Here is a 25,976-nt window from a genome sequence, read left to right on the forward strand (position 1 = left end):
GCAGTAACATACTGACAGGATGTCTCTAACAGCAGTAACATACTGACAGGATGTCTCTAACAGCAGTAACATACTGACAGGATGTCTCTAACAGCAGTAACATACTGACAGGATGTCTCTAACAGCAGTAACATACTGACAGGATGTCTAGTCTCTAACAGCAGTATCATACTGACAGGATGTCTCTAACAGCAGTAACATACTGACAGGATGTCTAGTCTCTAACAGCAGTAACATACTGACAGGATGTCTCTAACAGCAGTAACATACTGACAGGATGTCTAGTCTCTAACAGCAGTAACATACTGACAGGATGTCTAGTCTCTAACAGCAGTAACATACTGACAGGATGTCTCTAACAGCAGTAACATACTGACAGGATGTCTCTAACAGCAGTAACATACTGACAGGATGTCTCTAACAGCAGTAACATACTGACAGGATGTCTCTAACAGCAGTAACATACTGACAGGATGTCTAGTCTCTAACAGCAGTATCATACTGACAGGATGTCTAGTCTCTAACAGCAGTATCATACTGACAGGATGTCTCTAACAGCAGTAACATACTGACAGGATGTCTCTAACAGCAGTAACATACTGACAGGATGTCTCTAACAGCAGTAACATACTGACAGGATGTCTCTAACAGCAGTAACATACTGACAGGATGTCTCTAACAGCAGTATCATACTGACAGGATGTCTCTAACAGCAGTAACATACTGACAGGATGTCTCTAACAGCAGTAACATACTGACAGGATGTCTCTAACAGCAGTAACATACTGACAGGATGTCTCTAACAGCAGTATCATACTGACAGGATGTCTCTAACAGCAGTAACATACTGACAGGATAGTCTCTAACAGCAGTAACATACTGACAGGAGTCTCTAACAGCAGTAACATACTGACAGGATGTCTAGTCTCTAACAGCAGTAACATACTGACAGGATGTCTAGTCTCTAACAGCAGTATCATACTGACAGGATGTCTAGTCTCTAACAGCAGTAACATACTGACAGGATGTCTCTAACAGCAGTAACATACTGACAGGATGTCTCTAACAGCAGTAACATACTGACAGGATGTCTCTAACAGCAGTAACATACTGACAGGATGTCTCTAACAGCAGTAACATACTGACAGGATGTCTCTAACAGCAGTAACATACTGACAGGATGTCTCTAACAGCAGTAACATACTGACAGGATGTCTCTAACAGCAGTAACATACTGACAGGATGTCTAGTCTCTAACAGCAGTAACATACTGACAGGATGTCTCTAACAGCAGTAACATACTGACAGGATGTCTCTAACAGCAGTAACATACTGACAGGATGTACTGACAGGATGTCTCTAACAGCAGTAACATACTGACAGGACGTCTCTAACAGCAGTAACATACTGACAGGATGTCTAGTCTCTAACAGCAGTAACATACTGACAGGATACTGACAGGAGTCTCTAACAGCAGTAACATACTGACAGGATGTCTAGTCTCTAACAGCAGTAACATACTGACAGGATGTCTAGTCTCTAACAGCAGTAACATACTGACAGGATGTCTCTAACAGCAGTAACATACTGACAGGATGTCTCTAACAGCAGTAACATACTGACAGGATGTCTCTAACAGCAGTAACATACTGACAGGATGTCTCTAACAGCAGTAACATACTGACAGGATGTCTCTAACAGCAGTAACATACTGACAGGATGTCTCTAACAGCAGTAACATACTGACAGGATGTCTAGTCTCTAACAGCAGTAACATACTGACAGGATGTCTCTAACAGCAGTAACATACTGACAGGATGTCTCTAACAGCAGTAACATACTGACAGGATGTCTCTAACAGCAGTAACATACTGACAGGATGTCTAGTCTCTAACAGCAGTAACATACTGACAGGATGTCTCTAACAGCAGTATCATACTGACAGGATGTCTCTAACAGCAGTAACATACTGACAGGATGTCTAGTCTCTAACAGCAGTAACATACTGACAGGATGTCTCTAACAGCAGTATCATACTGACAGGATGTCTCTAACAGCAGTAACATACTGACAGGATGTCTAGTCTCTAACAGCAGTAACATACTGACAGGATGTCTAGTCTCTAACAGCAGTATCATACTGACAGGATGTCTCTAACAGCAGTAACATACTGACAGGATGTCTCTAACAGCAGTAACATACTGACAGGATGTCTCTAACAGCAGTAACATACTGACAGGATGTCTCTAACAGCAGTAACATACTGACAGGATGTCTCTAACAGCAGTATCATACTGACAGGATGTCTAGTCTCTAACAGCAGTAACATACTGACAGGATGTCTCTAACAGCAGTAACATACTGACAGGATGTCTAGTCTCTAACAGCAGTATCATACTGACAGGATGTCTAGTCTCTAACAGCAGTAACATACTGACAGGATGTCTCTAACAGCAGTAACATACTGACAGGATGTCTCTAACAGCAGTATCATACTGACAGGATGTCTAGTCTCTAACAGCAGTAACATACTGACAGGATGTCTCTAACAGCAGTAACATACTGACAGGATGTCTCTAACAGCAGTAACATACTGACAGGATGTCTAGTCTCTAACAGCAGTAACATACTGACAGGATGTCTAGTCTCTAACAGCAGTAACATACTGACAGGATGTCTCTAACAGCAGTAACATACTGACAGGATGTCTAGTCTCTAACAGCAGTAACATACTGACAGGATGTCTCTAACAGCAGTAACATACTGACAGGATGTCTCTAACAGCAGTAACATACTGACAGGATGTCTCTAACAGCAGTAACATACTGACAGGATGTCTCTAACAGCAGTAACATACTGACAGGATGTCTCTAACAGCAGTAACATACTGACAGGATGTCTCTAACAGCAGTAACATACTGACAGGATGTCTAGTCTCTAACAGCAGTAACATACTGACAGGATGTCTCTAACAGCAGTAACATACTGACAGGATGTCTCTAACAGCAGTAACATACTGACAGGATGTCTCTAACAGCAGTAACATACTGACAGGATGTCTCTAACAGCAGTAACATACTGACAGGATGTCTCTAACAGCAGTATCATACTGACAGGATGTCTCTAACAGCAGTAACATACTGACAGGATGTCTAGTCTCTAACAGCAGTAACATACTGACAGGATGTCTAGTCTCTAACAGCAGTAACATACTGACAGGATGTCTCTAACAGCAGTAACATACTGACAGGATGTCTCTAACAGCAGTAACATACTGACAGGATGTCTCTAACAGCAGTAACATACTGACAGGATGTCTAGTCTCTAACAGCAGTAACATACTGACAGGATGTCTCTAACAGCAGTAACATACTGACAGGATGTCTCTAACAGCAGTAACATACTGACAGGATGTCTCTAACAGCAGTAACATACTGACAGGATGTCTCTAACAGCAGTAACATACTGACAGGATGTCTCTAACAGCAGTATCATACTGACAGGATGTCTCTAACAGCAGTAACATACTGACAGGATGTCTAGTCTCTAACAGCAGTAACATACTGACAGGATGTCTAGTCTCTAACAGCAGTAACATACTGACAGGATGTCTCTAACAGCAGTATCATACTGACAGGATGTCTCTAACAGCAGTAACATACTGACAGGATGTCTCTAACAGCAGTAACATACTGACAGGATGTCTAGTCTCTAACAGCAGTATCATACTGACAGGATGTCTAGTCTCTAACAGCAGTAACATACTGACAGGATGTCTCTAACAGCAGTATCATACTGACAGGATGTCTAGTCTCTAACAGCAGTAACATACTGACAGGATGTCTCTAACAGCAGTATCATACTGACAGGATGTCTCTAACAGCAGTAACATACTGACAGGATGTCTCTAACAGCAGTATCATACTGACAGGATGTCTAGTCTCTAACAGCAGTATCATACTGACAGGATGTCTAGTCTCTAACAGCAGTAACATACTGACAGGATGTCTCTAACTGTCATGTTTGTCATTTATTATCATGTCTTGTCCCTGTGCTCCCCATGCTATTCGTTTCCCTCTGCTGGTCTTATTTGGTTCTTTCCCTCCTTCTATCCCTCTCTCTCCCCCTCCCTCTCTCACTCTCTCGCTCTCTCTTCTCTCTATCGTTCCGTTCCTGCTCCCAGCTGTTCCTATTCCCCTAATCATCATTTAGTCTTCCCACACCTGTTCCCGATCCTTTCCCCTGATTAGAGTCCCTATTTATTCCTTTGTGATCCGTTCCTGTCCCGTCGGTTCCTTGTATTGTATTCACCATGCTGTGATTGCGTTTCGCCCTGTCCTGTCGTGTTTTTGCTGTGATTGTGTATCGCCCTGTCCTGTCGTGTTTTTTTGCCTTCATCAGATGCTGCGTGTGAGCAGGTGTCTCTGTCGACTACGGCCTGCGCCTACCCGAAGCGACCTGCAGTCTGTGGCCGCTTCTCCAGTTGTTTCCCCTCTACAAGTCTAGAGGATTTCTGTTATTCCGTTTTGGACTTAAATAAACTCTGTTTCTGTTAAGTCGCTTTTGGGTCCTCTTTCACCTGCATGACAGAAGGAACCGACCAAGGAATGGACCCAGCGACTTCAGACGCTCGTTACACTGCCGTCGAGATCCAAGGAGCCATGCTCGGCAGACACGAGCAGGAATTGTCCGCTGCTCGCCATGCCGTGGAGAACCTGGCCGCTCAGGTTTCCGACCTCTCTGGACAGTTCCAGAGTCTACGTCTCGTGCCACCTGTTACTTCCTGGCCTGCCGAGCCTCCAGAACCTAGGGTTAATAACCCACCTTGCTACTCCGGGCAGCCCACTGAGTGCCGCTCCTTTCTCACGCAGTGTGAGATTGTGTTCTCTCTCCAACCCAACACATACTCTAGAGAGAGCTCGGGTTGCTTACGTCATTTCACTCCTTACTGGCCGGGCTCGAGAATGGGGCACAGCTATCTGGGAGGCAAGGGCTGATTGCTCTAACAAATTCCAGAACTTTAAAGAGGAGATGATTCGGGTTTTTGACCGTTCAGTTTTTGGTGGGGAGGCTTCTAGGGCCCTGGCTTCCTTATGCCAAGGTGAACGGTCCATAACGGATTATTCCATTGAGTTTCGCACTCTTGCTGCCTCTAGTGAGTGGAACGAGCCGGCGCTGCTCGCTCGTTTTCTGGAGGGACTCCACGCAGTGGTTAAGGATGAGATTCTCTCCCGGGAGGTTCCTTCAGATGTGGACTCTTTGATTGCTCTCGCCATCCGCATAGAACGACGGGTAGATCTTCGTCACCGGGCTCGTGGAAGAGAGCTCGCATCAACGGTGTTTCCCTGCTCCGCATCGCAACCATCTCCCTCCTCTGGCTTTGAGACTGAGCCCATGCAGCTGGGAGGGATTCGCATCTCGAATAAGGAGAGGGAACGGAGGATCACCAACCGCCTGTGCCTCTATTGCGGAGTTGCTGGACATTTTGTTAATTCATGTCCAGTAAAAGCCAGAGCTCATCTGTAAGCGGAGGGCTACAGGTGAGCGCAACTACTCAAGTCTCTCCATCAAGGTCCTGTACTACTTTGTCGGTCCACCTACGCTGGACCGGTTCGGGTGCTACATGTAGTGCCTTGATAGACTCTGGGGCTGAGGGTTGTTTCATGGACGAAGCATGGGTTCGGAAACATGACATTCCTTTCAGAGAGTTAGATAAGCCTACGCCCATGTTCGCCTTAGATGGTAGTCATCTTCCCAGTATCAGATTTGAGACACTACCTTTAACCCTCACAGTATCTGGTAACCACAGTGAGACTATTTCTTTTTTGATTTTCCGTTCACCGTTTACACCTGTTGTTTTGGGTCATCCCTGGCTAGTATGTCATAATCCTTCTATTAATTGGTCTAGTAATTCTATCCTATCCTGGAACGTTTCTTGTCATGTGAAGTGTTTAATGTCTGCCATCCCTCCCGTTTCTTCTGTCCCTACTTCTCAGGAGGAACCTGGCGATTTGACAGGAGTGCCGGAGGAATATCATGATCTGCGCACGGTCTTCAGTCGGTCCCGAGCCAACTCCCTTCCTCCTCACCGGTCGTATGATTGTAGTATTGATCTCCTTCCGGGGACCACTCCTCCTCGAGGTAGACTATACTCTGTCGGCTCCCGAACGTAAGGCTCTCGAGGATTATTTGTCTGTGTCTCTTGACGCCGGTACCATAGTGCCTTCTTCTTCTCCGGCCGGGGCGGGGTTCTTTTTTGTTAAGAAGAAGGACGGTACTCTGCGCCCCTGCGTGGATTATCGAGGGCTGAATGACATAACGGTTAAGAATCGTTATCCGCTTCCCCTTATGTCATCAGCCTTCGAGATTCTGCAGGGAGCCAGGTGCTTTACTAAGTTGGACCTTCGTAACGCTTACCATCTCGTGCGCATCAGAGAGGGGGACGAGTGGAAAACGGCGTTTAACACTCCGTTAGGGCATTTTGAGTACCGGGTTCTGCCGTTCGGTCTCGCCAATGCGCCAGCTGTTTTTCAGGCATTAGTTAATGATGTTCTGAGAGACATGCTGAACATTTTTGTTTTTGTCTATCTTGACGATATCCTGATTTTTTCTCCGTCACTCGAGATTCATGTTCAGCACGTTCGACGTGTTCTACAGCGCCTTTTAGAGAATTGTCTCTACGTAAAGGCTGAGAAGTGCTCTTTTCATGTCTCCTCCGTTACTTTTCTCGGTTCCGTTATTTCCGCTGAAGGCATTCAGATGGATTCCGCTAAGGTCCAAGCTGTCAGTGATTGGCCCGTTCCAAGGTCACGTGTCGAGTTGCAGCGCTTTTTAGGTTTCGCTAATTTCTATCGGCGTTTCATTCGTAATTTCGGTCAAGTTGCTGCCCCTCTCACAGCTCTTACTTCTGTCAAGACGTGTTTTAAGTGGTCCGGTTCCGCCCAGGGAGCTTTTGATCTTCTAAAAGAACGTTTTACGTCCGCTCCTATCCTCGTTACTCCTGACGTCACTAGACAATTCATTGTCGAGGTTGACGCTTCAGAGGTAGGCGTGGGAGCCATTCTATCCCAGCGCTTCCAGTCTGACGATAAGGTTCATCCTTGCGCTTATTTTTCTCATCGCCTGTCGCCATCTGAGCGCAACTATGATGTGGGTAACCGTGAACTGCTCGCCATCCGCTTAGCCCTAGGCGAATGGCGACAGTGGTTGGAGGGGGCGACCGTTCCTTTGTCGTTTGGACAGACCATAAGAACCTTGAGTACATCCGTTCTGCCAAACGACTTAATGCCCGTCAAGCTCGTTGGGCGTTGTTTTTCGCTCGTTTCGAGTTTGTGATTTCTTACCGTCCGGGTAGCAAGAACACCAAGCCTGATGCCTTATCCCGTCTGTTTAGTTCTTCTGTGGCTTCTACTGATCCCGAGGGGATTCTTCCTTATGGGCGTGTTGTCGGGTTAACAGTCTGGGGAATTGAAAGACAGGTTAAGCAAGCACTCACGCACACTGCGTGCCGCCGCGCGCTTGTCCTAGTAACCTCCTTTTCGTTCCTGTTTCCACTCGTCTGGCTGTTCTTCAGTGGGCTCACTCTGCCAAGTTAGCTGGTCATCCCGGTGTTCGAGGCACTCTTGCGTCTATTCGCCAGCGCTTTTGGTGGCCGACTCAGGAGCGTGACACGCGCCGTTTCGTGGCTGCTTGTTCGGACTGCGCGCAGACTAAGTCGGGTAACTCTCCTCCTGCCGGTCGTCTCAGACCGCTCCCCATTCCTTCTCGACCATGGTCTCACATTGCCTTAGACTTCATTACCGGTCTGCCTTTGTCTGCGGGGAAGACTGTGATTCTGACGGTTGTCGATAGGTTCTCTAAGGCGGCACATTTCATTCCCCTCGCTAAACTTCCTTCCGCTAAGGAGACGGCACAAATCATTATTGAGAATGTATTCAGAATTCATGGCCTCCCGTTAGACGCCGTTTCAGACAGAGGCCCGCAATTCACGTCACAGTTTTGGAGGGAGTTCTGTCGTTTGATTGGTGCGTCCGTCAGTCTCTCTTCCGGGTTTCATCCCCAGTCTAACGGTCAAGCAGAGAGGGCCAATCAGACGATTGGTCGCATACTACGCAGCCTTTCTTTCAGAAACCCTGCGTCTTGGGCAGAACAGCTCCCCTGGGCAGAATACGCTCACAATTCGCTTCCTTCGTCTGCTACCGGGTTATCTCCGTTTCAGAGTAGTCTGGGTTACCAGCCTCCTCTGTTCTCATCCCAGCTTGCCGAGTCCAGCGTTCCCTCCGCTCAAGCGTTTGTCCAACGTTGTGAGCGCACCTGGAGGAGGGTGAGGTCTGCACTTTGCCGTTACAGGGCACAGACGGTGAGAGCCGCCAATAAACGCAGGATTAAGAGTCCAAGGTATTGTTGCGGCCAGAGAGTGTGGCTTTCCACTCGCAACCTTCCTCTTACGACAGCTTCTCGTAAGTTGACTCCGCGGTTCATTGGTCCGTTCCGTGTCTCCCAGGTCGTCAATCCTGTCGCTGTGCGACTGCTTCTTCCGCGACATCTTCGTCGCGTCCATCCTGTCTTCCATGTCTCCTGTGTTAAGCCCTTTCTTCGCACCCCGTTCGTCTTCCCTCCCCCTCCCGTCCTTGTCGAGAGCGCACCTATTTACAAGGTACATAAGATCATGGACATGCGTTCTCGGGGACGGGGTCACCAATACCTAGTGGATTGGGAGGGTTACGGTCCTGAGGAGAGGAGTTGGGTTCCGTCTCGGGACGTGCTGGACCGTTCACTCATCGATGATTTCCTCCGTTGCCGCCAGGATTCCTCCTCGAGTGCGCCAGGAGGCGCCGGTGAGTGGGGGTACTGTCATGTTTGTCATTTATTATCATGTCTTGTCCCTGTGCTCCCCATGCTATTCGTTTCCCTCTGCTGGTCTTATTTGGTTCTTTCCCTCCTTCTATCCCTCTCTCTCCCCTCCCTCTCTCACTCTCTCGCTCTCTCTTCTCTCTATCGTTCCGTTCCTGCTCCCAGCTGTTCCTATTCCCCTAATCATCATTTAGTCTTCCCACACCTGTTCCCGATCCTTTCCCCTGATTAGAGTCCCTATTTATTCCTTTGTGATCCGTTCCTGTCCCGTCGGTTCCTTGTATTGTATTCACCATGCTGTGATTGCGTTTCGCCCTGTCCTGTCGTGTTTTTGCTGTGATTGTGTATCGCCCTGTCCTGTCGTGTTTTTTTGCCTTCATCAGATGCTGCGTGTGAGCAGGTGTCTCTGTCGACTACGGCCTGCGCCTACCCGAAGCGACCTGCAGTCTGTGGCCGCTTCTCCAGTTGTTTCCCCTCTACAAGTCTAGAGGATTTCTGTTATTCCGTTTTGGACTTAAATAAACTCTGTTTCTGTTAAGTCGCTTTTGGGTCCTCTTTCACCTGCATGACACTAACAGCAGTAACATACTGACAGGATGTCTAGTCTCTAACAGCAGTAACATACTGACAGGATGTCTCTAACAGCAGTAACATACTGACAGGATGTCTCTAACAGCAGTAACATACTGACAGGATGTCTAGTCTCTAACAGCAGTAACATACTGACAGGATGTCTCTAACAGCAGTAACATACTGACAGGATGTCTCTAACAGCAGTAACATACTGACAGGATGTCTCTAACAGCAGTAACATACTGACAGGATGTCTCTAACAGCAGTAACATACTGACAGGATGTCTAGTCTCTAACAGCAGTATCATACTGACAGGATGTCTCTAACAGCAGTAACATACTGACAGGATGTCTCTAACAGCAGTAACATACTGACAGGATGTCTCTAACAGCAGTAACATACTGACAGGATGTCTCTAACAGCAGTAACATACTGACAGGATGTCTAGTCTCTAACAGCAGTAACATACTGACAGGATGTCTCTAACAGCAGTAACATACTGACAGGACGTCTCTAACAGCAGTAACATACTGACAGGATGTCTCTAACAGCAGTATCATACTGACAGGATGTCTCTAACAGCAGTAACATACTGACAGGATGTCTCTAACAGCAGTAACATACTGACAGGATGTCTAGTCTCTAACAGCAGTAACATACTGACAGGATGTCTAGTCTCTAACAGCAGTAACATACTGACAGGATGTCTCTAACAGCAGTAACATACTGACAGGATGTCTCTAACAGCAGTAACATACTGACAGGATGTCTCTAACAGCAGTAACATACTGACAGGATGTCTCTAACAGCAGTAACATACTGACAGGATGTCTCTAACAGCAGTAACATACTGACAGGATGTCTCTAACAGCAGTATCATACTGACAGGATGTCTCTAACAGCAGTAACATACTGACAGGATGTCTAGTCTCTAACAGCAGTAACATACTGACAGGATGTCTAGTCTCTAACAGCAGTAACATACTGACAGGATGTCTCTAACAGCAGTAACATACTGACAGGATGTCTCTAACAGCAGTAACATACTGACAGGATGTCTCTAACAGCAGTAACATACTGACAGGATGTCTAGTCTCTAACAGCAGTAACATACTGACAGGATGTCTCTAACAGCAGTAACATACTGACAGGATGTCTCTAACAGCAGTAACATACTGACAGGATGTCTCTAACAGCAGTATCATACTGACAGGATGTCTCTAACAGCAGTAACATACTGACAGGATGTCTAGTCTCTAACAGCAGTAACATACTGACAGGATGTCTAGTCTCTAACAGCAGTAACATACTGACAGGATGTCTCTAACAGCAGTATCATACTGACAGGATGTCTCTAACAGCAGTAACATACTGACAGGATGTCTCTAACAGCAGTAACATACTGACAGGATGTCTAGTCTCTAACAGCAGTATCATACTGACAGGATGTCTAGTCTCTAACAGCAGTAACATACTGACAGGATGTCTCTAACAGCAGTATCATACTGACAGGATGTCTAGTCTCTAACAGCAGTAACATACTGACAGGATGTCTCTAACAGCAGTAACATACTGACAGGATGTCTCTAACAGCAGTAACATACTGACAGGATGTCTAGTCTCTAACAGCAGTAACATACTGACAGGATGTCTAGTCTCTAACAGCAGTAACATACTGACAGGATGTCTCTAACAGCAGTATCATACTGACAGGATGTCTCTAACAGCAGTAACATACTGACAGGATGTCTCTAACAGCAGTATCATACTGACAGGATGTCTAGTCTCTAACAGCAGTATCATACTGACAGGATGTCTAGTCTCTAACAGCAGTAACATACTGACAGGATGTCTCTAACAGCAGTATCATACTGACAGGATGTCTCTAACAGCAGTAACATACTGACAGGATGTCTCTAACAGCAGTAACATACTGACAGGATGTCTCTAACAGCAGTAACATACTGACAGGATGTCTCTAACAGCAGTAACATACTGACAGGATGTCTCTAACAGCAGTATCATACTGACAGGATGTCTAGTCTCTAACAGCAGTAACATACTGACAGGATGTCTAGTCTCTAACAGCAGTAACATACTGACAGGATGTCTCTAACAGCAGTAACATACTGACAGGATGTCTAGTCTCTAACAGCAGTAACATACTGACAGGATGTCTCTAACAGCAGTAACATACTGACAGGATGTCTCTAACAGCAGTAACATACTGACAGGATGTCTAGTCTCTAACAGCAGTAACATACTGACAGGATGTCTCTAACAGCAGTAACATACTGACAGGATGTCTCTAACAGCAGTAACATACTGACAGGATGTCTCTAACAGCAGTAACATACTGACAGGATGTCTCTAACAGCAGTAACATACTGACAGGATGTCTAGTCTCTAACAGCAGTATCATACTGACAGGATGTCTCTAACAGCAGTAACATACTGACAGGATGTCTCTAACAGCAGTAACATACTGACAGGATGTCTCTAACAGCAGTAACATACTGACAGGATGTCTCTAACAGCAGTAACATACTGACAGGATGTCTAGTCTCTAACAGCAGTAACATACTGACAGGATGTCTCTAACAGCAGTAACATACTGACAGGACGTCTCTAACAGCAGTAACATACTGACAGGATGTCTCTAACAGCAGTATCATACTGACAGGATGTCTCTAACAGCAGTAACATACTGACAGGATGTCTCTAACAGCAGTAACATACTGACAGGATGTCTAGTCTCTAACAGCAGTAACATACTGACAGGATGTCTAGTCTCTAACAGCAGTAACATACTGACAGGATGTCTCTAACAGCAGTAACATACTGACAGGATGTCTCTAACAGCAGTATCATACTGACAGGATGTCTCTAACAGCAGTAACATACTGACAGGATGTCTCTAACAGCAGTAACATACTGACAGGATGTCTAGTCTCTAACAGCAGTAACATACTGACAGGATGTCTCTAACAGCAGTAACATACTGACAGGATGTCTCTAACAGCAGTAACATACTGACAGGATGTCTCTAACAGCAGTAACATACTGACAGGATGTCTAGTCTCTAACAGCAGTAACATACTGACAGGATGTCTAGTCTCTAACAGCAGTAACATACTGACAGGATGTCTCTAACAGCAGTAACATACTGACAGGATGTCTCTAACAGCAGTAACATACTGACAGGATGTCTCTAACAGCAGTAACATACTGACAGGATGTCTCTAACAGCAGTAACATACTGACAGGATGTCTAGTCTCTAACAGCAGTAACATACTGACAGGATGTCTAGTCTCTAACAGCAGTAACATACTGACAGGATGTCTAGTCTCTAACAGCAGTAACATACTGACAGGACGTCTCTAACAGCAGTAACATACTGACAGGATGTCTCTAACAGCAGTAACATACTGACAGGATGTCTCTAACAGCAGTAACATACTGACAGGATGTCTCTAACAGCAGTAACATACTGACAGGATGTCTCTAACAGCAGTAACATACTGACAGGATGTCTAGTCTCTAACAGCAGTAACATACTGACAGGATTTCTAGTCTCTAACAGCAGTAACATACTGACAGGATGTCTCTAACAGCAGTAACATACTGACAGGATGTCTAGTCTCTAACAGCAGTAACATACTGACAGGATGTCTCTAACAGCAGTAACATACTGACAGGATGTCTCTAACAGCAGTAACATACTGACAGGATGTCTAGTCTCTAACAGCAGTATCATACTGACAGGATGTCTAGTCTCTAACAGCAGTAACATACTGACAGGATGTCTCTAACAGCAGTAACATACTGACAGGATGTCTCTAACAGCAGTAACATACTGACAGGATGTCTCTAACAGCAGTAACATACTGACAGGACGTCTCTAACAGCAGTATCATACTGACAGGATGTCTAGTCTCTAACAGCAGTAACATACTGACAGGATGTCTCTAACAGCAGTAACATACTGACAGGATGTCTCTAACAGCAGTAACATACTGACAGGATGTCTCTAACAGCAGTATCATACTGACAGGATGTCTCTAACAGCAGTATCATCCTGACAGGATGTCTAGTCTCTAACAGCAGTATCATACTGACAGGACGTCTCGTCTCTCCTTCGTGTTCTCTCCCCTCCACGCATCACAAGACCGCTCCTCACATTTGTCCCCCCTCCTCTTGTGTGACAGACACACGAAAGAGGAAGTTCCAACCACTTCCCAATAACATTGTGCTGATTCACACGGCCGTTCTGTCTTGTCGCCCCAACGTTTTCCATTCGAGACGTCTTGGCCACAACAATCGCTTGGCTTCACATCCAGAAAGACACTAAAAGCAAAAGCAGATACATTATAAATGTTTAACTGTTGAACTTGTCCGACATGTTTTTTTTTCCTGTCTCACAATACAGTGATAATCTAGTCTACACAATAGTTAATGGCATTGCGGGGTTTGTTATTTTTACCAGTCCAGATAAATTAGCTTTGGAGATAAATGTACGTAGTCCACTTTGCATAATTCAAAAACATAATCTCAGCTTTAAGGAGTTTTGACACCGTGGCTGAGAATGTCATGATAAAACCCATTATAGAAGAGACGTTGTTTACCGTAAGTGATAAAAACATGGCTATAACTCTTGGTGAGGCTGTTCAGTTACGCTGCAGCGACAAGAGATGGGAAGTGTTGTAAGAGAAACACAGAGGTTTATACAACACAGAGGTTTCTACAACACAGAGGTTTCTACAACACAGAGGTTTCTACAACACAGAGGTTTCTACAACACAGAGGAACGCTGATATAGGAAGAGCTGTAAGAGAAACACAGAGGTTTCTACAACACAGAGGTTTCTACAACACAGAGGAACGCTAATATAGGAAGAGCTGTAAGAGAAACACAGAGGTTTCTACAACACAGAGGAACGCTGATATAGGAAGAGATGTAAGAGAAACATAGAGGTTTCTACAACACAGAGGTTTCTACAACACAGAGGAACGCTGATATAGGAAGAGCAGCAGAGAAACACAGAGGTTTCTACAACACAGAGGAACGCTAATATAGGAAGAGCAGCAGAGAAACACAGAGGTTTCTACAACACAGAGGAACGCTGATATAGGAAGAGATGTAAGAGAAACACGTTTTCATCACAGTGAAAACAGCATCACTAATCTGTGGCTAGCAAACAGATTGGTGGTTTTGTATTACCCTTGTAACCTAAATATTTTGGTCCAACCAAAACCATCATCATTGAGGATCAGTAATATCTCTTTAAAAAAACAACTCTTCACAGAAACATAGACGAAACAGATCAATTAGCCTCGTCGGAGACAAGATCATCTGCTTTGATCTCAGTGAGGGATCAATAAAAAAAAGAAGACCTGTATTGTTCCTGTCCCAATAGGCTCCCTGTTCCCCATAGGGCTCTGGTCTAAGGTAGTGTACTGTGGCCCTGTTCCCCATAAGGCTCTGGTCTAAGGTAGTGTACTGTGGCCCTGTTCCCCATAGGGCTCTGGTCTAAGGTAGTGTACTGTGGCCCTGTTCCCCATAAGGCTCTGGTCTAAGGTAGTGTACTGTGGCCCTGTTCCCCATAGGGCTCTGGTCTAAGGTAGTGTACTGTGGCCCTGTTCCCCATAGGGCTCTGGTCTAAGGTAGTGTACTGTGGCCCTGTTCCCCATAGGGCTCTGGTCTAAGGTAGTGTACTGTGGCCCTGTTCCCCATAGGGCTCTGGTCTAAGGTAGTGTACTGTGGCCCTGTTCCCCATAGGGCTCTGGTCTAAGGTAGTGTACTGAGGCCCTGTTCCCCATAGGGCTCTGGTCTAAGGTAGTGTACTGTGGCCCTGTTCCCCATAGGGCGCTGGTCTAAGGTAGTGTACTGTGGCCCTGTTCCCCATAGGGCTCTGGTCTAAGGTAGTGTACTGTGGCCCTGTTCCCCATAGGGCTCAGGTCTAAGGTAGTGTACTGTGGCCCAGTTCCCCATAGGGCTCTGGTCTAAGGTAGTGTACTGTGGCCCTGTTCCCCATAGGGCTCTGGTCTAAGGTAGTGTACTGTGGCCCAGTTCCTCATAGGGCGCTGGTCTAAGGTAGTGTACTGTGGCCCTGTTCCCCATAGGGCTCTGGTCTAAGGTAGTGTACTGTGTCCCTGTTCCCCATAGGGCGCTGGTCTAAGGTAGTGTACTGTGGCCCTATTCCCCATAGGGCTCTGGTCTAAGGTAGTGTACTGTGGCCCTGTTCCCCATAGGGCTCTGGTCTAAGGTAGTGTACTGTGGCCCTGTTCCCCATAGGGCTCTGGTCTAAGGTAGTGTACTGTGGCCCTGTTCCCCATAGGGCTCTGTTCTAAGGTAGTGTACTGTGTAGGGAATAGAACACTGTTTAACATACAGTATGGTATTTAACCAGAAGCACATTGGTATGGGTCCAAGTAGCAGCCCTGTTCTCAAGTAGTAATTAGCCTGTCATAACAGAGAGAGAGATGGGGATTCATAGGATTGGCAATACATCTTTAATTAAAGAAGGGAGGGGGGGTGAGGTGGTTGGAGGGAGGGAGGTGTTGGAGGGAGGGAGGGGTTGGAGGGAGGGAGGGAGGGGTTGGAGGGAGGGAGGGGTTGGAGGGAGGGAAGGGGGTGAGGTGGTTGGAGGGAGGGAGGGAGGGGTTGGAGGGAGGGAGGGGTTGGAGGGAGGGAGGGAGGGAGGGGTTGGAGGGAGGGAGGGAGGGGTTGGAGGGAGGGAGGGGGTGAGGTGGTTGGAGGGAGGGAGGGAGGGGTTGGAGGGAGGGAGGGGTTGGAGGGAGGGAGGGAGGGAGGGAGGGTTTGGAGGGAGGGAGGGGTTGGAGGGGTTGGAGGGAGGGAGGTTGGGAGGTGTTGGAGGGAGGGGTTGGAGGTTGGGAGATGTTGGAGGGAGGGAGGTGTTGGAGGGGTTGGAGGGAGGGAGTTGTTGGAGGGAGGGAGGATTGGAGGGAGGGAGGGAGGTGTTGGAGGGAGGGGTTGGAGGGAGGGAGGTTGGGAGGTGTTGGAGGGAGGGGTTGGAGGTTGGGAGATGTTGGAGGGAGGGAGGTGTTGGAGGGGTTGGAGGGAGGGAGGTGTTGGAGGGAGGGAGGGGTTGGAGGGAGAGAGGGAGTTTGGAGGGGTTGGAGGAGTGAGTGAGGGAAGGAGGGAGGGAGGGAGGGAGGGGTTGGAGGGAGGGAGGGGTTGGAGGAAGGGAGGGAGGGGTTGGAGGGAGGGAGGGGGGTGAGGTGGTTGGAGAGAGGGAGGGGTTGGAGGGAGGGTGGGGTTGGAGGGAGGGAGGGGGTGAGGTGGTTGGAGGGAGGGAGGGAGGTCTTGGAGAGAGGGAGGGGTTGGAGGGATGGAGGGGTTGGAGGGAGGGAGGGGTTGGAGGGAGGGAGGTGTTGGAGGGGTTGGAGGGAGGGAGGTTGGGAGGTGTTGGAGGGAGGGGTTGGAGGTTGGGAGATGTTGGAGGGAGGGAGGTGTTGGAGGGAGGGAGGGGTTGGAGGGAGGGAGGGAGGTGTTGGAGGGGTTGGAGGGAGGGAGGTTGGGAGGTGTTGGAGGGAGGGGTTGGAGGTTGGGAGATGTTGGAGGGAGGGAGGTGTTGGAGGGGTTGGAGGGAGGGAGGTGTTGGAGGGAGGGAGGGGTTGGAGGGAGAGAGGGAGTTTGGAGGGGTTGGAGGAGTGAGTGAGGGAAGTAGGGAGGGAGGGAGGGGTTGGAGGGAGGGAGGGAGGTGTTGGAGGGAGGGAGGTGTTGGAGGGAGGGAGTGGTTGGAGGGAGGGAGGGAGGGAGGCAGGGTTGGAGGGAGGGAGGTGTTGGAGGGAGGGAGGTGTTGGAGGGAGGGGTTGGAGGGAGGGAGGTATTGGAGGGGTTGGAGGTTGGGAGGTGTTGGAGGGAGGGAGGGGTTGGAGGGAGGGAGGGGGGTTGGAGGGAGGGAGGGAGGGTTGGATGGAGGGAGGGGTTGGAGGGAGGGGGAGGTAGGGTTGGAGGGAGGGAGGGGTTGGAGGGAGGGAGGGAGGTGTTGGAGGGAGGGAGGGGTTGGAGGGAGGGAGGGTTGGAGGGAGGGAGGGGTTGGAGGGAGGGAGGTGTTGGAGGGAGGGTTGGAGGGAGGGAGGGGTTGGAGGGAGGGAGGTGTTGGAGGGAGGGAGGTGGGGGGAGGGGTTGGAGGGAGGGAGGGGTTGGAGGGAGGGAGGTGGGGGAGGGGTTGGAGGGAGGGGGGTTGGAGGGAGGGAGGTGTTGGAGGGAGGGAGGTGGGGGAGGGGTTGGAGGGAGGGAGGTGTTGGAGGGAGGGAGGTGGGGGGAGGGATTGGAGGGAGGGAGGTGCTGGAGGGAGGGAGGTGCTAGAGGGAGGGAGGGGTTGGAGGGAGGGAGGTGTTGGAGGGAGGGAGGTGGGGGGAGGGATTGGAGGGAGGGAGGTGCTGGAGGGAGGGAGGTGCTAGAGGGAGGGAGGTGTTGGAGGGAGGGAGGTGTTGGAGGGAGGGGTTGGAGGGAGGGAGGTATTGGAGGGGTTGGAGGTTGGGAGGTGTTGGAGGGAGGGAGGGGTTGGAGGGAGGGAGGGAGGGTTGGATGGAGGGAGGGGTTGGAGGGAGGGGGAGGGAGGGAGGGGTTGGAGGGAGGGAGGTGTTGGAGGGAGGGAGGGTTGGAGGGAGGGAGGGGTTGGAGGGAGGGAGGTGTTGGAGGGAGGGTTGGAGGAGGGAGGGGTTGGAGGGAGGAGGTGTTGGAGGGAGGGAGGTGGGGGAGGGGTTGGAGGGAGGGAGGGGGTGGAGGGAGGGAGGTGGGGGAGGGGTTGGAGGGAGGGAGGTGTTGGAGGGAGGGAGGTGTTGGAAGGAGGGGGGTTGGAGGGAGGGAGGTGTTGGAGGGAGGGAGGTGGGGGGAGGGGTTGGAGGGAGGAAGGTGTTGGAGGGAGGGAGGTGGGGGGAGGGATTGGAGGGAGGGAGGTGCTGGAGGGAGGGAGGTGCTAGAGGGAGGGAGGGGTTGGAGGGAGGGAGGTGTTGGAGGGAGGGAGGTGGGGGGACCTTCGCCTCTCCCGAGAACGTGCAGGCGTTGCAGCAAGACTGTATCAGCCAATTGGATATCACAAAAATGTGGTCAAAAGAAACCCCCCCCCAAAAACAACAACAACAACAACAACCACTACAACAACAACAACAACAACAACCACAACAACCACAACAACAACAACAAAAACAACAACAACAAAAGATATCATCTACCCTCTATTTTATTTTTTCTAGTAAGAAGAGTATAATTGAACTTAGCTGAATAAAAGAGAAAGGACATTCCCCAGTGAGTGCCCACATGAAGTGGCTATTCTGTGTTGACTATTTCTTTTAAAGTGATCATTTGAAACAGGTCCTATACAGGTCCTCTCATCAAGCGATAACATTCTCATCCGTCAGACGATTCTATAATTTAATCTTGTCTTTACTAATACATGTGTGAAATGAGGTTAGCTTTATAACGGGCCAAAACGTTCAGGGAAGCACTGGAAAAGAGGCTGCTCTTTCTCCAAAGGTTCCCGTTTCAATCCTGCTGGGAGACTGGTTTTATAGTGGAGCAATGCAGTTAATAATATGAGCAGTTGAGAAATAAATCTAATAGCACTAAAAAAAGCTGGAATCCTCCTCTTTTTAGCAGCAGCCATCAAAACTCTGCTTTCATTGCAGATTGAAATGTCTTGGCTTATGGGACCAATTATTACACTATTTTATACTCAACACTGTTTGAGCCTCTCGCTGGGCCACACATCAACACTGTTCCCTTCATGGGTATTCAACAGTAACATCTACCCTCATCCCTCCAGGGGTATTCAACAGTAACATCTACCCTCATCCCTCCAGGGGTATTCAACAGTAACATCTACCCTCATCCCTCCAGGGGTATTCAACAGTAACATCTACCCCCATCCCTTCATGGGTATTCAACAGTAACATCTACCCTCATCCCTTCATCGGTATTCAACAGTAACATCTACCCTCATCCCTTCATGGCTATTCAACAGTAACATCTACCCTCATCCCTCCAGGGGTATTCAACAGTAACATCTACCCTCATCCCACCAGGGGTATTCAACAGTACAACAGTAACATCTACCCTCATCCCTCCAGGGGTATTCAACAGTAACATCTACCCTCATCCCTCCAGGGGTATTCAACAGTAACATCTACCATCATCCCTCCAGGGGTATTCAACAGTACAACAGTAACATCTACCCTCATCCCTCCAGGGGTATTCAACAGGAACATCTACCCTCATCCCTCCAGGGGTATTCAACAGTAACATCTATCCTCATCCCTTCATGGGTATTCAACAGGAACATCTACCCTCATCCCTTCATGGGTATTCAACAGTAACATCTACCCTCATCCCTTCAGGGGTATTCAACAGTACAACAGTAACATCTACCCTCATCCCTCCAGGGGTATTCAACAGTAACATCTACCCTCATCCCTCCAGGGGTATTCAACAGTACAACAGTAACATCTACCCTCATCCCTCCAGGGGTATTCAACAGGAACATCTACCCTCATCCCTCCAGGGGTATTCAACAGTAACATCTACCCTCATCCCTCCAGGGGTATTCAACAGTAACATCTACCCTCATCCCTCCAGGGGTATTCAACAGTAACATCTACCCCCATCCCTTCATGGGTATTCAACAGTAACATCTACCCTCATCCCTTCATCGGTATTCAACAGTAACATCTACCCTCATCCCTTCATGGGTATTCAACAGTAACATCTACCCTCATCCCTCCAGGGGTATTCAACAGTAACATCTACCCTCATCCCACCAGGGGTATTCAACAGTACAACAGTAACATCTACCCTCATCCCTCCAGGGGTATTCAACAGTAACATCTACCCTCATCCCTCCAGGGGTATTCAACAGTAACATCTACCATCATCCCTCCAGGGGTATTCAACAGTACAACAGTAACATCTACCCTCATCCCTCCAGGGGTATTCAACACGAACATCTACCCTCATCCCTCCAGGGGTATTCAACAGTAACATCTATCCTCATCCCTTCATGGGTATTCAACAGGAACATCTACCCTCATCCCTTCATGGGTATTCAACAGTACAACAGTAACATCTACCCTCATCCCTCCAGGGGTATTCAACAGTAACATCTACCCTCATCCCTCCAGGGGTATTCAACAGTACAACAGTAACATCTACCCTCATCCCTCCAGGGGTATTCAACAGTAACATCTATCCTCATCCCTTCAGGGGTATTCAACAGTAACATCTACCCTCATCCCTTCATGGGTATTCAACAGTAACATCTACCCTCATCCCTTCAGGGGTATTCAACAGTACAACAGTAACATCTACCCTCATCCCTCCAGGGGTATTCAACAGTAACATCTACCCTCATCCCTCCAGGGGTATTCAACAGTACAACAGTAACATCTACCCTCATCCCTCCAGGGGTATTCAACAGGAACATCTACCCTCATCCCTCCAGGGGTATTCAACAGTAACATCTACCCTCATCCCTCCAGGGGTATTCAACAGTAACATCTACCCTCATCCCTCCAGGGGTATTCAACAGTAACATCTACCCCCATCCCTTCATGGGTATTCAACAGTAACATCTACCCTCATCCCTTCATCGGTATTCAACAGTAACATCTACCCTCATCCCTTCATGGGTATTCAACAGTAACATCTACCCTCATCCCTCCAGGGGTATTCAACAGTAACATCTACCCTCATCCCACCAGGGGTATTCAACAGTACAACAGTAACATCTACCCTCATCCCTCCAGGGGTATTCAACAGTAACATCTACCCTCATCCCTCCAGGGGTATTCAACAGTAACATCTACCATCATCCCTCCAGGGGTATTCAACAGTACAACAGTAACATCTACCCTCATCCCTCCAGGGGTATTCAACACGAACATCTACCCTCATCCCTCCAGGGGTATTCAACAGTAACATCTATCCTCATCCCTTCATGGGTATTCAACAGGAACATCTACCCTCATCCCTTCATGGGTATTCAACAGTACAACAGTAACATCTACCCTCATCCCTCCAGGGGTATTCAACAGTAACATCTACCCTCATCCCTCCAGGGGTATTCAACAGTACAACAGTAACATCTACCCTCATCCCTCCAGGGGTATTCAACAGTAACATCTATCCTCATCCCTTCAGGGGTATTCAACAGTAACATCTACCCTCATCCCTTCATGGGTATTCAACAGTAACATCTACCCTCATCCCTTCATGGGTATTCAACAGTAACATCTACCCTCATCCCTTCATGGGTATTCAACAGTAACATCTACCCTCATCCCTCCAGGGGTATTCAACAGTAACATCTACCCTCATCCCTCCAGGGGTATTCAACAGTAACATCTACCCTCATCCCTTCATGAGTATTCAACAGTAACATCTACCCTCATCCCTTCATGGGTATTCAACAGTAACATCTACCCTCATCCCTTCATGAGTATTCAACAGTAACATCTACCCTCATCCCTTCAGGGGTATTCAACAGTAACATCTACCCTCATCCCTTCAGGGGTATTCAACAGTAACATCTACCCTCATCCCTTCAGGGGTATTCAACAGTACAACAGTAACATCTACCCTCATCCCTTCATGGGTATTCAACAGGAACATCTACCCTCATCCCTTCATTGGTATTCAACAGTAACATCTATCCTCATCCCTTCATGGGTATTCAACAGTAACATCTACCCTCATCCCTTTATGGGTATTCAACAGTAACATCTACCCTCATCCCTTCATGGGTATTCAACAGTAACATCTACCCTCATCCCTTCATGGGTATTCAACAGTAACATCTATCCTCATCCCTTCAGGGGTATTCAACAGTACAACAGTAACATCTACCCTCATCCCTCCAGGGGTATTCAACAGTAACATCTACCCTCATCCCGTTATGGGTATTCAACAGTAACATCTATTCTCATCCCTTCAGGGGTATTCAACAGTAACATCTACACTCATCCCTTCATGGGTATTCAACAGTAACATCTATCCTCATCCCTTCAGGGGTATTCAACAGTACAACAGTAACATCTACCCTCATCCCTCCAGGGGTATTCAACAGTAACATCTACCCTCATCCCTCCATGGGTATTCAACAGTACAACAGTAACATCTACCCTCATCCCTCCAGGGGTATTCAACAGTAACATCTACCCTCATCCCTCCATGGGTATTCAACAGTACAACAGTAACATCTACCCTCATCCCTCCAGGGGTATTCAACAGTAACATCTACCCTCATCCCTTCAGGGGTATTCAACAGTAACATCTACCCTCATCCCTCCAGGGGTATTCAACAGCAACATCTACCCTCATCCCTCCAGGGGTATTCAACAGTAACATCTACCCTCATCCCTTCATGGGTATTCAACAGGGACATCTATCCTCATCCCTTCATGGGTATTCAACAGTAACATCTACCCTCATCCCTCCAGGGGTATTCAACAGTAACATCTACCCTCATCCCTCCAGGGGTATTCAACAGTAACATCTACCCTCATCCCTTCATGGGTATTCAACAGGGACATCTATCCTCATCCCTTCATGGGTATTCAACAGTAACATCTACCCTCATCCCTCCAGGGGTATTCAACAGTAACATCTACCCTCATCCCTCCAGGGGTATTCAACAGTAACATCTACCCTCATCCCTCCAGGGGTATTCAACAGTAACATCTACCCTCATCCCTCCAGGGGTATTCAACAGGAACATCTACCCTCATCCCTTCATGGGTATTCAACAGTAACATCTACCCTCATCCCTCCAGGGGTATTCAACAGTACAACAGTAACATCTAACCTCATCCCTCCAGGGGTATTCAACAGTAACATCTACCCTCATCCCTTCATGAGTATTCAACAGTAACATCTACCCTCATCCCACCAGGGGTATTCAACAGTAACATCTACCCTCATCCCTCCAGGGGTATTCAACAGTACAACAGTAACATCTACCCTCATCCCTCCAGGGGTATTCAATAGTGCTGCTAGTTTTCTTTTCCATGAGGTAATTGATTGATGTCTCTGATTGACCAGAGAGTCCAGTCACTCAAAGAGGAAGAGGCGAAGCAAGAGAGTTTACTCCGCCCAAAACCTGTCCACGAAAATAAGACCACGAAGTGAGGAATGTTTGAATGGAGGTCAATGAAAGAGTGTTGAATTTGGTTAACAAAACATTTAACTGCTAAATGAGAGCTTATTTGATCGAAAATGCATTTTGTAACATTTACCCACTGGGCTCAAACTGATCGAATCAACGTTGTTTCCATGTCATTTAAATTAAATTACGTTAAACCAACGTGTAATAGAAGTGGAATTGTCGTTTGTGCCCAGAGGGTAAGTTGTTACGAATGCACCGATGTAAATGGGCGCAGGTGGGATTTCAGTTACAAAACAAAAACAAAACTGACTATAATCGCAGTTGTGCCATTTGTTCACACATGTATCTGCCCTCTCATTGGCCAGAATGGTCCCACCTAATCTCGCCTCCTCCCGCCTGCCTTTCATCTTCCAGTACATGTATTTCCATTGCTAGAGCGGTCACTCGACTATCTTTCAATATATAATACATCGTCTTTGACTCACCCGGGCTGCGTTTACACACGCACTCTGTCAGGATTTGGCCAGGGTTGTTCCGGTTTTTGGTCACTAGATGCCCCCATTGTGCCTTTTGACCTTTTGTTTTCCCTTTATCCCCATTATTATTTGCACCTGTGCCTCGTTTCCCCTGATTGTATTTAAACCCTTTGTTTTCCTCAGTTCTTTGCTCTGTGTTTGTATGTTAGCACCCAGCCCTAGTACTCTGTGAACTCTTGTTGATCCCGGTGGACTCTCTTGTGGAATTCTGTTTTTTTTGTTCTTGTTTGTTTTGTTTTTTTGAGTATCTTTTGAGGCTTTTTGTGCTTTACCTTCCACCTTGTGGATTTACCTTTTTGTCTTGGAGGATTACCTTTGTTCTTATGGAATTCCTTTTGAGGTTGTGGAGTTACATGTTTTCCTGAAGAACTTCACTTTTTACTTCATTAAATACACCGTCTCAAGTACTGCTGTGTCTACCTCATCTTCTGGGTTCTGCCGACTATTCGTGGCTCAGTTGGTTAAGTGACTGTTTCTCACTTCGGAGACCCGGGTTCGTAACCGGGTCCTGACAATTGGTCTCTAGGTGGAATACCTGTTGAATACCTGTTGAATAGTAGATGGCTGACTGACAGGCACATCATGTTTCATTAGTGACATGATTGGTTTAGTGGTGAATGAAGAGGCCTTACCCATTTTCATCTCTCTCTGTCTGTCTCTCCCTCTCTGTCTCTCTCTCTGTCTCTCTCTCTCTCTGTCTCTCTCTCTGTCTCTCTCTCTCTGTCTCTCTCTCTGTCTCTCTCTCTCTCTGTCTCTCTCTCTGTCTCTCTCTCTCTGTCTCTGTCTCTCTCTCTCTGTACAAGGAGACACATCCAGAAAGAGTGAGAAGAAACGAAAAAGGAGATCCAGAGGATGAGAGAGGAGAGAGGAGAGAGGAGAGGAGGAGAGTAGGCACTCCAATTCTGATATTTGTTCCACTAATTGGTCTTTTGCCCAATCACATCAGATTTTTTTTTCAGAGCTTATCTGATTGGTTAAAATAACTATTAGTGAAACAAGTATCTGAATTTGGCTGCCTGTGTACGTGCAGCTTAAGTGTCACAGGTCTGAAGAAAGAAAGTTGATTAGAAAGAGAAAATGAAAACCAGAAGTGAATGTTCCTTCCAGGACCGGAGTTGATCCGCTCTTCCACTCTGAGACTCTTTGAGATTACAGGCCCTGATCACAGACCTGCTGCTGCAGCAAACCTCTCTCCTCAGATGACCCCTGCTCTCTCACTCTCTCTCTCTCTGTCTCTCTCTCTCTCTCTCTCTCTCTCTCTCTCACTCTTTCTCTCTCTCTCTCTCTCTCTCTCTCACTCTGTCTCTCTCTCTCTCTCTCTCTCTCTCTCTCTCACTCTTTCTCTCTCTCTCTCTCTCTCACTCTTTCTCTCTCTCTCTCTCTCTCACTCTTTCTCTCTCCCTCTCTCTCACTCTTTCTCTCTCTCTTACTCCTCAGATGATCCCTTCTCTCTCTCTCTCTCTCTCTCTCTCTCTATCTCTCTCTCGCTCTCTGTATCTCTCTCTCTCTTCTCTCTCTCTCTCTCTGTCTCTCGCTCTCTGTATCTCTCTCTCTCTTCTCTCTCTCTCTCTCTGTCTCTCTCTCTCTGTCTCTCTCTCTCTCTCTGTCTCTCTCTCTCTCCCTATCTCTCTCTCTCTTCTCTCTCTCTCGTCTCTCGCTCTCTGTCTCTCGCTCTCTGTCTCTCTCGCTCTCTGTCTCTCTCTCTCTCTCTGTCTCTCTCACTCTCTCTCTGTCACTCTCTCTCTGTCTCTCTCTCTCTCTCTGTCTCTCTCTCTCCCTATCTCTCTCTTTCTTCTCTCTCTCTCTTCTCTCTCTCTCTTCTCTCTCTCTCTTCTCTGTCTCTCGCTCTCTGTCTCTCTCGCTCTCTGTCTCTCTCGCTCTCTGTCT

Source organism: Oncorhynchus gorbuscha, unplaced genomic scaffold, assembly GCF_021184085.1.
Source record: "Oncorhynchus gorbuscha isolate QuinsamMale2020 ecotype Even-year unplaced genomic scaffold, OgorEven_v1.0 Un_scaffold_739, whole genome shotgun sequence".
NCBI classification, from domain to species: Eukaryota; Metazoa; Chordata; class Actinopteri; order Salmoniformes; family Salmonidae; genus Oncorhynchus; species Oncorhynchus gorbuscha.